Source organism: Peromyscus eremicus, chromosome 1 (genome assembly GCF_949786415.1).
Source record: "Peromyscus eremicus chromosome 1, PerEre_H2_v1, whole genome shotgun sequence".
Lineage (NCBI taxonomy): Eukaryota > Metazoa > Chordata > Mammalia > Rodentia > Cricetidae > Peromyscus > Peromyscus eremicus.
Window position 1 is genome coordinate 189,167,164 of NC_081416.1, and position 16,372 is coordinate 189,183,535.

Here is a 16,372-nt window from a genome sequence, read left to right on the forward strand (position 1 = left end):
CGCCTATACTTCCTGCCTAGCCAATGGCCAATCAGTGTTTTATTGATTAATTAGCAACACATTTGCCATACATCCCACAGCAGATTGGAGCATACAGTTCCTATTTCCTAGTGTGCTGAGTTAAAGACAAATCAGCCTCTAAGCACTAAATCCAGTTTCTGCCCATGATGACTGGATCCTTTAGGTTCCTCTCCTTCTTTACTGTGTGCATGTGGACAATGCAGGACCAGTTGCTGGGAAGGTGACAATTCAAAGGAAGATACCTGCTGAGGGATGAGCACAAGAAGGGTTTTAGAACAACTCTCAGGACTTTGAAAACTTGGTGTCATTATCACTTGGATTAAATCAGAGCAGTGTAAGTGGAGAATCATCTCTATGTAGGTGATCTATTGTTTTATGGTCTACAAACTCTGTTATCTGTTGTAAGGTAATGTTTCTCTGGATTTATTCCGATTGTTGAGGTCTTGTCTTTATGCCATTTACAAAGTCACATAGTTTTCTGGTGAGGTCACTTACCTGTACTCTTTTGATTGTCTTTGACTTCTGGACTCTGACTAGGAGTGCACTTGGAGACAATACATGGTGAAAACCTGCTGTTCTCAGTCCCATGATCTCTGTGAACAGCAGGTGAGCTGCAAGGAGGAATCCAGTGCCTGAGACATGGGTCTTGGATCTGAGACCTCCCCTCCCCTCAGTCCTGAAATTTTCACCTGCAGTAGTAATAGGTTCACAGGGCTGTGGAGTCAAGAGCTTTTCAGAGCAATTTTTCACTGGTAACATTAGTTAAAACAGGAAAATTTTCTTGATATCATGGGTAAGACCTCATGAAAACGTCAATATTGCAGCTCTCTATAGGATGTGTAGTCAGCCACACTGTACCTCATCTAGGCAGCTGGACATCTGAGGCTATCCTCCCCTAATGCTTTTCTGCTTCTTTATCACTGGAGAGAGGTCCTTGTGAAAGAAACTGGCTTCCGCCTTCCCAGACATGGGAATTTGTTTTTCTCATGAGTACAGTGGAGCCCTTATGTCCTCCTGAGGTACTGTTTGAACTCAGAGGAAACAGATATACAGCAGAGGTGGCTGGTCTCACCAGCGGGTGCACAAATGATGACAAAGGTATCCATTTCACAGAGTTCATCTATAGTTATGTAGAGAAAGATTCAACACAGGGTTCCCCTCTCTGGTGCTTGTTCAGATGTTGAAAGGCCCAGTATTATGAAACCAGAATACATGCAGCAATAACAAGATCAAACCGGTATGAGATCTTGACTCTAAGCAAGGAAAAGCAGCTCTGGCACTGTAGTATCCCTTTCCAATGTAGGTACTCCATGGAAGGGTCAGGGATTTAGGTCAGAAAGTTGATTAACAAGAACAAGTCTGATTTGAACACATGATCATGATGATGATTGATTAATGAGAAAGTTTTGCTGTTTTCCTCTTTCTGTTTTTTTAGGACACTCTTTAAAACATTGGTGTTAGCTCTTGAAAGGGTTGGTGGAAGTCAGCAGAGGACACATCCAGTCTTGGACTTATTCTGTAAAACCATTTTTATGATTCTTCTTCAGTCTTCTATAATTTCTTATGCCTTTTGGATTTGTGTAATTGTGTAATTACAATTTTGTAATTGTGTCAGATCATATATTTCTAGGAATTGGTCTACTTCTATATTTTCCACTTTTTTATAATAGAAATTTTAAGCTGTTTCCTAATTATTCACTAGATTTTTTGGAGATCTGCTAAGAAACCTGTTTTCATGGAAAATTTTATAATCTTTGTTCTTACTTTTCCTTCAGTTTTACAAAAAGCTTCTCTTAGTGCAGTAATCTGTGTTCAAAGTTGTCCCCTTATCTTTTGTTTATTTATTAACTTATTTATCTAGAGACAAGATCTCTCTATGTAGCCCCAGCAGCCCTCAACTTTTCTTCATAGAACAAATGTCCTTCAGCTTATAGAGGTCCACCTGTCTCTGCCTTCCCAGTGCTTGGGTTAAAGCAGTGGCCTCCTTAAGTTTTAAACCATATTTTCCCATGCCATGCTGATGAGTAGATGCTAATGAGAGGCCTGATATCCCTCTGTTGTGTTTAAACTTTCAGAGTGATATCCTACACTGTCAAGTCTGCCTGTTGTGTACTGTGTTTTCTTATATGATTCATTGAGTCGTTCAATTCCACTGTTTTTCTTTTTAAATTAACTTTACCTAGTTCACTACATATTCTGGGTTTTAATACACTGGGGTGTTGTTGATTGCTTTTCTTCTTTTGTGGGCCCCACAACCCAGCTTCCAAATAAATCACACACAGAGGCTAATTCAACTTATAAATGCCTGGCCTTATCTTGGCTTATTTCTTGCCAGCTTTTCTTAACTTTAAATTATCCTGTCTATCTTTTGCCTCTAGGCTTTTCCATTTCTATTCTTATATACCTTTCTTTGTTTCTTACTCCATGGCTTGCTATTTAGCTGTATGGCTGGGCCCTGGAATCCTCTTCTTTTTCTTCCCTTTTTTCCCCTTCCAGATTTCTCCCTCTATACATTCTTACTGCCTGTAAGCCACACCTATTCTTTCTCCTTCTTTGCTATTGGCCATGCAGTTCGATATTAGACCATTTGGTGTTTTAGACAGGCAAAGAATCACAGCTTCACTGTCAAAGAAACATAAACAAAAGTAACACAACTTAAAATAATATTCCCCAACACTGGGGTATGGTTAGCGGAGGAGTTTTCTTTTGTACTTTGCTTCCTCTTTATGCTACTGACTGTTTTCTTTGTGAAGCATAAGAGTTTTCTCTTTCTGTCTGTACTTTCTCAGGTATTTCCATACTACTCAGGAAGTCATTGCCTTTACATTAATGCTGAAATGAATCTGTTTCTATAGTAATTTTAATTTATTGTTTTATGTTAAGGTGTTTCATCATCCTAAATTGAGTTGTTCACAAGGTAATTCGTAAGGACCTAGTTAAACACAGTGCAGGTGAACACTGACTTTTATAGCATCTTCTCTTTTTAAAGATTCTCTTTTCTGAAGAAGTGTTGGTTAGATTCCTTATAAGAATCCCATAGGTGCACACAATTGGGCCTTTGCTTTGTGAACTTCTACCATGCCACATTTATTTATTTATCTGTTGTTATTGCACCTTCAAGCATTATTTTTTTACTAACTAATTTTCCTCTGGGTCTAAACATGGTATGTCTGATTTTAAGTAATATGGTAACTTTGCTACTGCCTTTTCTGCTCAAGATTGATTTGAATGTCTGGACATTTGGAGAACTGCCTTATGAGTTTTTGGACTAATTTTCTGTATTTCTGAGAAGCCTGACACAGGAATTTCTATAGAGATTGGATTCAACTCACTGTGATGTAGCCATGATAACTGTATGATACTGATGCATAATGAAAAAGGGCAGTCTTTGCATATACTAGATTTGTCTGCAATTTCTGTGTTCAATGTTTCATAGCTACCATTAAGAAGCCTTTTATCTCCTTGTGTAAGCTATTTGGGTTTTTTAGGCTTTTTGAAAATATCATGAGTGGTGATGGTTTGGTTTTGGTTTTGTTGTCTTTTGTGTTGTCTTCCTGTTTCTTCTTAATATTTTTTTCCTTGCAGACTTTTTCTTTTCATTTTTCTTTTTTCCCCTTTTTTTAAAAAAAATAAATTTTTATCTCTTCAGTTTGTCACTTTCCTTTTCAGGCAGGTTTTCTTTGTATTTAATTACTCATTTGACCTTTCAATTGATAACATATTCCTCATCTTAAACATACTCTTAATACAAAATAGAGGTTTGTAAATGTTCATCTTATTGACCTGGAAATCAGATACCTACATTCCCACAGATTTTCCTTTGTAAAATTCTTGTTTTGATTTCCTTTACTGTTGCAGGCTGACATTGCTCCTCTACAGTTAAGGACCATCCTACATTGGAAATCGTGGTCTTGTTGTGTTCTGTGAAGCTATGTGACACCACGGGCTGACAAAATGTTATTTTCTGTGACTTTGTATAAGCAAGTTATTTAGAAGATGTAGCATCTTAAATGCTTATCTTCCAACAATGTTAAATGGAATAGGAAAAGAGAGGGCAAAAACAAGAAAAGAAACAAGTGGTCTGCAGGTTCTGTAGTAGTGAGGGGTCATGTGACATATTGGCGCTCTATCTTTTTTCACCACCTCTAAGAGTAAAGGAAGTAGATGGATGATAGAGCTTCAACATGTACATGCAGATTTCTCATATTTGAGCATGATTTCTGTAGATAATCACAGGCTATTCCTGTAACAGTAACCAGCCTCAAGTCATGAGATTAACTCAGTAGATGTTTGTACATTAATGTGTAAAGGGGTGCAAACAGAACAAAGACAGCAATACCTCACAATTTAAACTTTCTTCCAGAAGTTTCCATCACTCCAGGATCATGATACTCAATAGTTACCACAGTCAACTTAATCTCTAGGAGAAATCATAGCCCAGCTGATTCTGACCACACAGTCTTTACTTCTAATATTTTGTATGCTGCTCTGTATGTCTGATTTTATACATGCAAGAGCAAATGTACATTTTTTGTGTGTTGCTATTTTGAACAGGTATGTGATGTTAGCTTTCTGGTTTTCTAACTCTCTATATTCTTCTATGAGGCAAAGTGTTTCAAAAATCCCAGCATGCATAATCAGTCTGTGTTGTTCACAGGCTAGGCAGTGATTTCAAAAAATCATCTTGCCTCTTGCCTCCAGTAGTAGGATTGTAGACCTCCACCATCACTCTTGGGATTTCACAGATGCTAAGGCTCTAATCACTAATCCTTATGTTTAGGTAGTAGGTACTTTATCCACTGAGCCACCTCCCAGACCCCCTTATTCCATGTACAATTTCAACAAGAATGTCCACTACTGAAGTGTTTGCTTTTATAAGAGGGGGCCAAAATTCTATGTTATTATACTGTAGAGGGCATGAGCTCCTTGTGCTCACAGATACACTCTTGGGATTCCAGGAATGTTAAACAGGCATGGTTGACTCTTTAAAGAAAGGGATATATGTAACTTCTTTTCTACCAAGAATGTTGTGACTGGATGTAATTAATAGTATGCAGACCTGTGTTATCTGTGGGGCCAGGCCACACCTGAATTCCCCAGAGTATTTTGCTTATCCAAGACACTTAGTTCCTAGGCTTTCAAGCATTGTTTCTCAGTCAATAGAATCTGTCCTTGTAGGAGCTATCCCATGCACTTTGCAATAGCCTAGGTGTTGTCTCTATTTCCAGGACACACCTGACTCCCACAGACTTTTATGCCTATTTCAATTCCTCTCTTTAGACCTTATGCTTAGGGTTATTTGTCAGTTAATAGAACCCACCTTTGTGGAAGAGAGCATATGTACTTTCTAAAATGTTTCAATGTTAACATGTCTTAAACCTTGTTGTACACATGGTAATAAATTAATTATCATATGAAAACCTTTCCCCAAATTTGTGCTGTGCTTAAACATGCCTAAAATAAACTGCCCAGACTCTAGAAATTTGAGTCAACAATGGATAATGAGTTGTATTGAACTGGATTTGCTTCTTTCCTCAAGTGCATCTTACTCTATAGGCCCTGATGTTTGCAAACAGACCCACTATATCCCTTGAGGGAAAACTTGAATTCATGTGCACAAAACTGGATTTGTGAATCAGCATAACAATGTATAAATTTATTGAAACTGTCACTGTTAAATCCCATAAGCAACATATGAGCAATCAGGAAAATTAAAAGTACTTCAAATTTATATATCTGGTACAACAGAATTCATACAGATGTATTCTACAACTTTAAATATAATCAGTTACATTGGTCTGTGCTGGGAAAAGTTATATGTCACCACTCATTGTTTAGTTACATGAGAAGCATCAGGCAGCACATTTGAGATTGAATATATTATTCTTACATGTATAATCTGCAGGCAGACTTTGGTTTAGTTTGGGAAATTCATTGAACAAAGAATATCTGACTTGTTTATAAAAAAACATTTTCCAGATACAAATCAGTGTTTAGGACCAAGGTGTTAGAAATGAAACATAATTATGTCATGACTCCTAAGAGAAAGTGGGACAGAGAATGCAGTACACAATTGGACTTTCAGAATAAGGTTTTAAACACAGAATGTGGAATTATCAAAAGGCATTAACAATAAAAATCAATAGATGGAATTTGAAGAAGTGTAGAAAACAGATATTAGATCATAAGTTTTCTATCTGATTCCATTGCTATATAAAACATGACAATTTCCATATGCTCCTATCAAATACTGTTTGATAGCATTCAATTGGATGGGGCTCTCAAGAAATACAGATAATGATGAAAGAATAAAATCAGAGCAAGGAGAAGTAAGTTTTATTTAACAAGCTAATCACCAAACATAACAAGAAAATATGAACATAGTTGATCTTGTTAGTCAGTTATCATGGTCACAGTAACTTTTTTTTCAGAAATCTAAATTTTACATTTATATTTTTTATTAAGCCTTTGTAGATTACAATATGTCACCAATAACTTGACAAATACATTGCATGAAGTAGGGTAAACACAATCTGACTGAGTATTTTTATGCACTGACTTAAATACAGATGCATAAAAGCACGTACACATATTACAATACAGAAGTTTATAAATGCATAGCAGTGTTCTTGTGTCTTTTGTCTACAATGTGCATACCCTTCCCAAGGCATAAGGGATTAATAAAAACCATGTATAGTGCTTCAGTTCATGTTTTTAATCATATCAGGTTCTTATAAATTTCTCATCCAGGCAACATAGTGGCTGGATGCTATGGAATTGTGGCTCATGATCAGAAAGTGACTCAGCTGGGAAACACCGAGAGATGACTACAATTGTGTTTGCCAGGAACCAGGCAAGATTATTTAAGAACACCAGAAACAGTTGAAAGAGGCAGGTGATTATATAAAAGAAGACAAAGGTACTCACCTGAAGAAGGATAGTTTTGATAGCCCTGGAGTCAGTTGAAGATATTGGGGAAGTTTTGGTTCTGAGCATGTATTGCATTCTCTACATGTGCCTGTACAAATTAAGAACAGTTGATATGCTGGCCCAGACCATGAGGAACACACACACAGCATCAGGGAGAGGCAGGAACACAGCATGCAGGATTTGGCCAGTTTTGTCAAAACAAACAGAGCAGTAGCCAAAGTCTTGTCTACTTGTCATGTTTCTATCTCCCAATTTTCAGGTCATGTAGAGGAGATTAGAAATATTAATGAGGACTTCCCGAATGCAACAAAAGCCTAGGAAAAAGTCACTGTGTTTGAATGTTTTGTCTTGAATCTCTGCCCACCTGGAGTTGCCATGGCTGATGGTCTGGCCCTGGAAGAAACTCCCAAAACTGCTGCTGTAAAGACATGCATCCCTGCCCATGTTGTGATGGTATAAGAGGAGCTTGTATCCAAAATGAAAAAATCTTTCAGCCCAAAATCTGCCATGGTCTAGGGCACTCCTATACACAGAAGAGTTAAGAAATTGGCTACAATCAAATAGTTCAGAATCCAGTCTGTGGAGTTCAGCTTGTACCTTGTGAAGTAAAGCAGTAGTAATTGTAGAAGGCAGAAGAGTTGCTCAGAAGTCCAAATGTAGTCCATGATCACTCCTAGAGCCATATTCATACCTGTCATCCTGTCATTTCCTGATTTCTGAACCTGAGAATCATGCAGGGGAACATGAGACATGGGCTGAATTTCTGTCCCAACAAAATTCCACATTCTATATCCACAAAATCTCCACTAGAAACAATGATTATTTGTAAAATTGGGAAGGTTTGAAGATGTTTATGTGGGTTTTAAAGCATGTACCCTTCACACAGAGCTGCCTCAGAGACAGGAGACTTGATAACTCCTGCACTATTCCAACTGTGAGTAGAGCATAAAAGTGACTTTACCAAGCACAGAGAAAATGACTTTAGCAGAGAGGAGTTATGGCTTTGTAAACTCATGCTCTGATTATAGGTACAACAAGAACTTGAACCTGGCTGAATGGCAATAGAGAAAACATGGAAAGATACAGTGCAGTTCCCTGACTGGTGCTCAGGTGGCTTCTTCAAACACAGCAGTGCAGTGTTTCCTTTGTGCTTACACATAGCTGCTCACCCTACAATGCTGCTGCTTTGACCTCTTTTTTGCATCATGTGTTCACATGAATGTAAAGTTCTATTCAGGTCAATATAAATTATGAGTGAATATTTCCAGACACTATAATGTGAAAGTAACTTGCCCCACAGTGAATCTTTCCCAACTTTGAGTTAATGCCTCTATAACTCTCCTGGATTCATGTGAGGAATATAAGTGTAATATGTCACAGAACTGTTAAAAACCATGTTATTTATTTTGGAAAAAAACACAAATACATTTAAATATTGTATGTTATAGAAATAATCTCTCATCAGTCTCAGATCACACACCTAAATCCTGATGAATACCAGCAAAATATAAAATTATTGGCTATTAATGTAAGAGTGGAGAAAATTCTAATGTACAAGATGTACATGCAACAATTTTGTGTGAAAAAATGAAAATTAGTTGTCTAAACTGGGAATAGTTCAAATGTAGATTTTATTAGATGATTACTTAGGATTATTTCAAGTTTACAGATGAATTTCAGGATGACAAAAAAGTCTTCCACTACCCTTTTCTATATATCCAGACATATCACTTTCAAATTTTTACACCACAATCCTTTAATTTCCATGCGATTTCATTATTTTGAAAACTGACTGAAGGACACACCTCTAACAGCTGACATCAGATAGACAGTATTTCCTTAACTCTCCATACATACATTTACAGAGAAAATGACCTAAGAGACCCTATACCATGCACATTTGTTGAAGAGATTCAAACATTGTCTCCATTTGTTTTGTTTTACTTAAACTGATATAAAACATCTTTTCATTAACACATGGACAGTCAGTCATATGGGAAATAATTCATTAATCTAAAAATTAGTGCTAGTTCTTATTCCAAGTAGAAAGCCATCATGCACACTACCAATGCCAATAAGAATATATTTCATAATTCCTATAATGCTAGTTAAATAGATTGTGTGTCCATTTGTATTTGTTTTGTTACACTTTTCTTTTTTATAACATAAAACATTTAATTAGCAAATACTGCATACAGCAAGGCCATAATGGAAAGATTGGGATATGTTAATTTTTTATGCTAATCACTGCATTAACCTTCAGTCATACATCTATCTCCACTCTGCAAATGAGGGCTAAGGGCAACAAAATATGTACTTTATCATTAAACAATATAGATTATGAACATATTCATCCTTCTTTGTTCTTCTCGTTCACACTCTTCATAACTGACAGATTAAATCATTTAAGGAGATTGGGAGACCAACTTAAACCACTGTTTTCTTTACCACATGAGTTTGTCACTATAGAATGTATTAAATATTTGTAGAATTCGGCAATGTAAAGTGTCTAGAACCCCATGTCTCTTTTCTGACTGATCCTCTTCCTCAGGGGTGTCTCCCCTTCCTTGATAATTTTGACATACACTCAGGTTCTATCTCCACTACCCTTTTGATAGAGTCAGTTACTCATATTCTTGACACATAATTTTCCTTACAAAGGCTACTTACACACTGCAATATGAAGCACATACACTATGTTTTTTTCTGAGTTATTGATCTCACTTGCATAGTCTTTCTGTCCAGGACTTGTGCTATATGGAATCAGCCAATTCCTGAGATATGGCTGTGTGATTTCATATCATCCACCCACCTCAGTCCTGCAATTATCATCTCTCATGTGAGGACAGCAAGTGTGCAGCTATGTGGAGCCCAGTGTCGGGACCAGCTGACCTGTCCAACAGAACCAGAACAGGGGAAAGAGGATTAAGAAAGAAAAGACAAGAGACAGAAGATAGAATAAGAAGGACTCTCAGTGAACACTGTAGGGCCCCTAATTTATTTCTCATAGCCATTTTATACCCAAAGCAATAGGGGTAAAAGATCTTTTAACCATGGTTCAAGGAACAAACCAGTGTCAACACCTCCTTAGTTCTCAAAACATCTACTAACCACACTTTGGTCCTCTAATTTGGACTTGAGGAGCAAGACATCTAATAACCATGCCTTTGGCCAAGCATCCTGCTATTCAGCCTTGAGGAGGAAAAACAAACTGGAACTCTCTGGTCTTAAGACAAGATGGAAAGAAAACCACAAGCTTGAGTCACTGTAGACTCGCACAATTCCCCCATTTTTTATTTTCTAGAGGTCCCCCAACTCCTCACATGACGTTGCCTGTCTTAGATTGCCTTTTTCAGCCAGTCAGTCTTACCCATCCTTGGCACAATAATTCCACAATTCATGCCCTGTCTTGGGTTGAAAAGTGGTGAAAAGGACTTAATTCTTTTTGACTGCCAGCCTCTGCAAAATTTCAAGGGAGGGTGCATAGCTTAATTCCATGTAGTTCTGAACCAACTTTCCACTAAAAGTTCACAAGTAACTTAATAATAGGCAAGCAAATTATGCCTAGCAATGCACATGCTCCTATGGCTGCAATACCTCATAGTAAGTGGGTAAAGGATGACCGAGATGGAATAGTCATTTATATTGGTTCAGGATGTCTTCAGCAGTTTTAGCTGCATCAAAATAAAACTTTATTTTTTTAACCTCATCAAATCTAAGGACACATTAGCACCATGCCAAATTCCTCTTAGATGAACTCTAACCATTTCCCATCCAGCAGAACTTTTATTGTGAACAGAAGAGGTTACAAACATTCTCGAGTTAGCACCATAATTCTAGTATGATCATTAACAATGAACACACTATTGGTTAAGTTACAATTCTCATAACTTACCTTAAAAAGAGGGTGCATTAACACAAGCTAACACCTGCACATTCAAGAGACAAGAAAATGTTCTTGTGGTGGGTGTGGTAGGAGTAACTCCATAATTATGAACCTACATGTTCCCCTCTCCTAAAATTCAATGCATTGCTGTCACCAATTTGCGAAGATACCTTTGAACTGCACTTGTCCCTAAGTACCAAATATCATCAGCAAAACCTTTATCCCACCCTTCCTCATCAGTTTGGAGGGTCTCTTCAGTACCTCCAATTCAGTTTCCTGACCAGTCTAGCACATATCTCTGAATTACAGTTATATTTTACTGAAGAGGGTCTTTAGCCATCCATTGCCTCTATAAAAGTGCACAATTGCTACAATGAATCTCTTTCCCACATAAGGAAAGTCTCTGAGGCACCTGTTGTCCAGGCCTTCTATTTCCTCTGGACAACAGCAGATGCACAATATACTGAATATTTCACTCAAACATGCACAAATTATATCTTCTTCACAGCAGCTGATCTAAATTTTCCAAAATTGACCATGTACTCAGATACAAAGCAAGTCTCTACAGATACAAGAGGAATGGAATTAGTGCCCTGCATTCTACCTGAGCACCATGGTTATATCTGGAATCAACAAGAACAGAAACAGGAGAAAGTTTATAAACTACAGAAAATGAGAGACTCATTATTGAATGAAAACTGAGTTAAGGCAGAAATTAAAGACTTTCTAAAATTGAATGAAAATGAATACAAAGCATACCAAAATGGATATGGGAAACAGTGAAGGCAGTTCTGAGAGGAGAGTTCATAGCACTGAATGTCTACATGAAAAAAGTAGAGATATCTCATACTACTAACATAGCAACACTCATGGAATCTGTAGAAAAAAGGAAGAAATCACACCCAAAATTATACATCAGGAAATAACTGAACTCAGGACTTAAATCTATAAAATAGAAACAAAAACAAATATAAATCTCAGAATCAATGAAACAAGAGTTGGTTCCTTGAGAAAGCCAATAAGATTGAAAGACTCTTTTACAAATTAATTAAAATTGATGAGAAAAAAATCCCAAAACAGCAAAACTGAAAATGAAAAGGAGGACATAATAACAGACACCAGGGAAATCCAGAGAATCATAAGGATATATTGTCAATACATTGACTCCATTTAACTTGGACATGTAGAAGATATGGATGATTTTCTCAATATATGTCACTTACCAAAGTTAAGCCAAGCTCAGTTAAACAATTTTAAAAGTCTATATCTCTTTTTGCAATAGAAGCAGTCATTTGAGCTCTCCCAACCAAAACAAAACAATCAAACAAAAACAAAACAAAAAAAAAAAAACCCCTCAAGACCAGATGGTTTTAGCACAGAATTTTGTTAGTTTCAAAGAAGACCTATCATAAATAATCTTCAAAATATTTCACAAAATGTAAAGAAAGGAACATTGTCCAACTCATTGTCCAAACTAAATAAGGACCCAACAAATAAATAAAATTACAAACCAATATCCCTCATGAATATGGATGCAAAATTTTTCTGTATATTAAAAGCAAATGGATACAAGTACACATCAAAATGATCATTCACCATGATCATCTATGTTTCACCCTAGAGATGCAGGGAGGCTTCAACAGATGAAAATCTGTAAGTATAATCCACCATATAAATGAACTAAAAGAAAAAAACACAGGATCATATCATTGAATGCAGAAAAGTCCTTTGACAAAATTCAAAACCACTTTATGATAGAAGTACTGGAGACATTAGAGATACAAGAGACATACCTAAGCATGATAAAAGCAGTTTACAGCCAGCCCATCATGAACATGAAGTTAAATAGAGAGAAAATCATAACAACTCCATGAAAATCAAGTTGAAACAAGGTATCTCTATGTTGAACTTGGATATGATATTTTTGCTTCATCTTACTATATTTTAGGTTTTCATGTTGTGTTGTTTTCTCCTACTAGCCTGTTCTTTTCTAATGAGAGACAGAAAGGGAGTGGATTCAAAGAGGAGGAGGGGTCAGAAGGAACAAGCATGATTTAGAGGGAGGGAAAATTATAATCAGGATATATTGTATGAGAAATGAATCTATTTTCTATAAAAAGAAAGGGTTAAAATAAAAATAAAATGATTTGGGATTTTGTGCCTACCTCCCAGTGCCATGCTAGATTTTTTTCTCACTTAAGCATTCACAAGTCTTGTGAATACTGTCACAATCACTGTAACTTCATATGTTCACTTGCGCTGTGATGTTTGGAAAACAATGCGTAACTCAGGCTATCCACACTCTCTGGCTTTTACAATCTTTCTACAGACCTTCACCAAAGATCTCTATGTTTAGTGGGGATGAATATATTGTGTTTCCCATCTATGGCTGTGAGTTTCAATGTCTCCTTATTGTCTGCAACATTCTGTTTGTATTGCCATCTACTTCAAAAAGGACATTCTCTGGTGAGGACTTAAAGATGCAGTAATCCGTGGTATAGCAGTAATTAACTAGGCCTTGTTTAAATATTGGGTCCATTTGGCAGAATAAAAGTATTTGTTTCCCTCCTAGCATCTATGAACTATCTAGCCACAGAAATTTAGTCATGTTTATATTTCCAGTCATGTGTTCCATAGCCTGGTATGGACCTTAGATCCAATCAGAAAATGGTTGGTTACAAACATAACTTTCTGTCCATTTACCCCCACACAGGCCTGTTGTTACTGTACCTATCATGGTTCACAGTTGGGTAAATGTGATGACTGTATTTCTTCTATGAAATGATTCATAGATTCCCAGCACAATGAAATCAAACCAGAAGAGATGCAGCTTTCAGATTGGTAAAAACTTGGTTTCTCTATATCTGTGATTCAGGATGTGGTGCCTTCAGCAATGGGGTCTTACTGTCAAATTATGGAGGATCTAATCCTGTATCATCACAATATATATGATAGATAATGAATGTGAAAAATGTATGGTGTTTGACTTTCAGATATATGATAGATAATGAATGTGAAAAATGTATGGTGTTTGACTTTCAGATTATGACACAATTGGCTTAATTCTGGGCGCCAGTTCTATCTATTTTTTTCCTGCAGTTATTATGAACTTTTACTTCCTTACAAGTGAATAAATCTTCATCATGTTAAGTCTGTATATCCAAACATGTACATAAGATGAAATTTCTTTATTCAGTAACATCTCAATAGGCATATGAGACATTGTTTCTGTTTTAAACAGTGCCAAAAATAAAAATAGATGTGTATCTAGGTGGTGTGGTATGTTGATTGAGATAAACAGAAATCCAACTGTCTTCAGTTGGCACGTGTATTTTTAAGTGATACTGCTTGTTTGTGTGGTGCACAAGTTTCTCCTTGTGCTCTTACATATATATATATATACCTGACTATCTCTCTTTGTGTGTGTCTTTCTTTTTCCTGTTTCTCTCCAATTGCTTTTTTGAATTTTTTATATCCATAAGAATATTCATCATTATCATGACTACAAAATGCCCTAAGCTGTGGACTAGTGCCAGGTGCCATTGTGCTAACTTTTGTACAGTTTATGTTTCTAATTGGACTTATTTTCATGCTGTTACAATTCTTTAGAGGGTACATATAAGTACCTGTTAGATATATAACATGAATAAATATAAGGTTCTTAATTAAGGTAATTAATTTTTAGCAAACAGTGGCTTGGATTGTGGTCATATACATTGTAAAGTATTTTCAAACTTGTCACATTCATTATTTTTGTTTGATTTTTCTCCACATATTTATGTACTTTCTCTCAAGTCCAGGTCAGTGTATAACAATAAAAGCAGATTCTCTTCTACCATGATTTGTGTGCTGGGATCAAACTTAGCTCTTCAAAATCATCAGAAGGATCTTCAACTGACAGAGCAGGTTTGGTACACCTTATGGTAATTATATTTATATCTGCTGGCTAATATTCTTCCCCCAAATCTCAAAATGTCACCTTCAATAGATATGAAACAGAGTATTTACTCTTACAATTACTGAATATGTGATTGACTTGGTATGTCTGTGGATTATAGCAAGTCATTTCTTACCTTAATAGCATCATAAAAAATCATGTATCATAGAAATATATCCTTGATGATTTGTGTTATATATATGTACATATATATATACACTTAATAATAACTTTCTGAATTAAAAGCATAAATATTTGCTTCAGGTATTTATGAAATACTTTAGAGTGTGATGTTTTTTTCTTTGATTTATGAAATATTTATATTTCAAATGGAAATGCATGCCAACTTTCAGATTTACCAATATTCATCATTCTTGTGTTACTAATATGAATGAAAACTTAAGTATCATTTGATAAAGATAAATTATTAATTATGAACATACATAGTCTTTAAGAAATATATATTATACTTTTCTGGCATAGATAAACAAATATAAAATTGAACATGCTTTTTCTCTACAGTATATACTTTTTTAAGATTAGCTGGAATGGAAGATAAAGTATGGAGTGGGAAGTGAGAGGAGTTTTGGGAGAGAACACATGGAGAGACAACCAAAATTAAAGAATATTAGAGGGCTAGTATGAGTATGGAAACTTCATATAGTAAAACTCACATATATATGTAAGTGTTCTAAAGGAAGTTGTCATATAAAGGGAGTGGCAATCTCTTGTTACCAAATGAAGATTTTAGAATAGGATTGGGTTATATCTAACTGGGTTCTTGTTCCAAGAGACTCCATGGGAATCCCCAAACAACCCAGGCTATTGCCAAGACAAGTTTATTCTCTTTAAACTGATAACTGATAACAAGGCCTCATTGCTGAACACAACACCTATTCAACTTATTGAGCATGGAGATGTTAAATAGGTGCCTATGTAGAATATTCACTCTACCTTTTTGGTGTCTTTTGTACAGAAAATTACTCTGCTTGCCTCCAAAAGAGATGTATAAACAGAAAGTTAGTCACATACCCTTTATCTACATGGTGTATTGCCTGCAAGATATGTTAGGGTAATGAAGACACAATGCTTACGGGAGTCACAGCTTTAAAGAGATTTAACTTAAAGCCCACTCCACAATCCACACCCAACACTGACTGGATGAACAAGATCCTGAGATTAGATTGCCTAGGGATCTACAGTAAAAGCAAATAATACTGGCCTAAAAAAGAAAAAAAATATTATGTATTTTGTCTTTTATTATTTAATATATAATATTAATTAGATAATATAAAATTAATCATGAAATTAAAGTTTTCTTATATAATGTATTTTACATTTTACCTATCGATAAATTTATAGACACAAAGAATGTAAATGTGTATATGTATGTGTGTGTGTGTGTGTGTGTGTGTGTGTGTATGTATATATGTAGTGATAAAATAGCACTTAATGATACTCTGTTATACTCAGATCAGGGCCTTATTCAGCTATTATGAGAGAAGCTTCCTCCTGCATCAGACTGGAACAAATATATATGACCCCCTTATATTGTGCAAAGAATGAGACAATGTAACACTCAGGCCTAAATGGGATTT

The 16,372-nt window shown here is 35.9% G+C and overlaps 1 pseudogene; it reads right to left on the reverse strand.

Annotated features, from left to right (window-relative positions):
* Positions 1-6,752: 6,752 nt before the first annotated feature.
* Positions 6,753-7,649, reverse strand: LOC131903651 (vomeronasal type-1 receptor 4-like; annotated as a pseudogene).
* Between the last annotated feature and the right edge of the window lie 8,723 nt (positions 7,650-16,372).